Below are 2,781 nucleotides of genomic sequence, written 5' to 3'. Positions count from 1 at the left end.
TCGGTCCCCCATCAGACACCGATGTAGGACTTCAGGACGTTGAGGATGCTTCTAGTTTCTGAAGTGTTCTCATGAAAATCTTGGAAAAGTGGCAGATGTTGAATTTTCCAAACGGCCGGAGACACATGGCATCCGGGAGAGAGTCTGTACCACACTTACTTTTGCTAAAAATATAAACATGTTTTGCGCTTTATTACCCAAAGTGACCTAAATGGTGGTCAAAAGTTATCGAAAAGAAAAATTCACAACACTAGCATTACAAATTCTCCTCTCCAGATTTCTGTATGGTCACGTTTCTTTGCACGGTTCACTTTGGGGAATTTAACTGTTTAAAGAATTTTTTAAATTTATCTCTTTTTCTGCTCAAATTTAAGCCAAATCTCCCCAACAGTCACAATGCTAAGTTCTACAAAAAAAAAAAAAAAAATCAATGAATCAAGTCTTATTTATCCTATCGAATGTGGAATGTGGATTCAAAGAGATTTGGTATACTCCATGATGATTAAAAATCTGGCAGTGGGCATTGGGGGAAGGAAAATAGACTGTCCTAGAAATTCTGCCGGAAAAATGAAGAAGGCAGGCAATGAAAACCATGATATATTTTTCCTCTTTTGAAATATCTAAAACATTTTAGTTATAAATTCAGAAGAATGCATTCTTAATGGCCTAGTATTTGTGGGCAAATAAATGGAAGTCAATGATAAACTTGGTAAAAATGCGTTCCTGAAATATACGTTCACCCCAACTCTCCAATTATACTTCTGACTAGTAGCCTTAACCTGCTTTAACTTCAGAACTCTACTCATCATTTCTACCACTATTCAAGGCATTTGTTTCCTGATTTCTTATCCCTGTAACGTTCTCCGTCAGTCACTTATTCTGTCTGCTTATGCTTCTACTCTTACTCCAAGGTAACTTGACCAAAACCTAGTTGTTCTGTAAAACTCTTATCCCCCAAACAAAATGATCTCATTTTCGTCTCACCTGCGCACATGCTATCATTTTGTTCATATTCTTTTACTTCTGTACTGTCTCTTCCATTAAATCGTAAATAGTGTGGGATTAAGAGCTTTTTCTTATATCAATTTAAATTTGCACATCTTATGCATCGTAATGTGCAGTAAATGTTGTTGATAGTACTACTGATTAGAAAACAGGTACAAGATTATGCAAATATTGTCATTATCCCCAACTCATTCAACAAAATCTACCTAAAAAAAAAGATACTAATTTCTTCTTATGGAATGGATGACAAAATTGTAATGATAATGTGGTTGTGACAATAACAACAGAGAATACTAAAAAATTTTTAATAAACAGACTTCACAGAGTAATGTATTGACTATGACATATTTAACTGCCTCTTTGAGCAGGAAGCTTATCAGGTTGCATGTACCTTGTAAACAATTTAGCCAAGTAATCTCCATCTAAATCTCCATAGTTACCAGGTCCCGGTATTAAATAAGCATCTGCAGGGAAGATGTTACTTTCCGAGCTTCTGTATATAGGAAATAGCAAACAAGCCATATTGCTTGGTTGTCATGGTGGCAACCCGAATCCCCATATCTCATTAATAGATTCTGAGACAAATAAATCACATGAGAATACATAGATCATAGAAGTCGTAGATTGATATTCAACAAGTTGCCTAGCTGAACAAAATAAACGCTGAACCAGAATTTTGACAATATTTAATGTAGAGCAAGAATTAGGCTTGCTACCCTAAACACCAACCTACATTACAACCTCCTGCTCGTGAACAATGGATTCTATTTGTGTTGATTTTTTTACTTGCTAGAGACCAAAGCCTCATTTAATGGATTTCTTCTGATATTTTAGCCAAAATTAAGAGTAAATAGGGTAGTTTTCTTTCCTGATGTCATATTAGTACATTAGTGCATGATTATCAATACATCGACTATTCTATATACCATTTTTTAAATCTAGTATTATTAAACACTTATTATTTGTTTTTAAACCTTTTCCATTTCTATAAGCTAAAAAAAAGTGGCAAGGGAGCAACGTGGTTTCTAAATTCAGGGTTTAAATAAGGTATAATTTCAAAGAATTTCAAATTGGTACTTTTTTCTAGAACAAGGCAAGACGAATAAAGAAATGCAGCCTTGACTGAGAAAGTAGACCAAAAAATCTTGCATCTTTAACAAAAGAATTCCAAACTACCATCTCAAATGTGACTGAGATTGTTATTAAATTGCCTAGGGAAATGATTAATGAATCACTGGTGGAGAGTTGGAAAAGGGAGGGACTTCTTAAGGTAGTTTGTTTGGCTTTAATACTACTACTGTTGCTGTTGTTATCTTTATTACATTAAAAGGAATTCCAAGTATTCTTTCTTTGTGTTTCTCCAAACAGAAAATTATTCAAGGAGATTAATATTTGAAGAACATCTTGCCAAATATGTTTAAAAAGGAAACCAACCAACAAGTATATGTTGAGTGCCTAGTATTCTTGTTTAGCAAGAACCCCATCTTTGCAACCGAACAGAAAAGGTGAAGCAAGTAATTATTCTGAGAGACAAAAAACAATTAGACAGCATCAAATAGAAGATAATATTTGTTCCACTTTCCACTGTTAAACTATGTGATGCAAACTATAAAGTAATATAGAGAAATCATTGAAGGCTGGGTTACCAGGTACCTTTAAGAGGAAGAGAAAGAGAGATTGGGTTTAACCAGAGTGGAGAATATGTTAGAGGGCAGAGAAAAATAAGCCTGCGTATGTTTTTATGAACATAAAATTATCGATTTACCTAAGAGATAA

Source organism: Pteropus vampyrus, unplaced genomic scaffold, assembly GCF_000151845.1.
Source record: "Pteropus vampyrus isolate Shadow unplaced genomic scaffold, Pvam_2.0 Scaffold169, whole genome shotgun sequence".
Classification (NCBI taxonomy): Eukaryota; Metazoa; Chordata; class Mammalia; order Chiroptera; family Pteropodidae; genus Pteropus; species Pteropus vampyrus.
Note: the sequence above shows the minus strand (reverse complement) of the source record.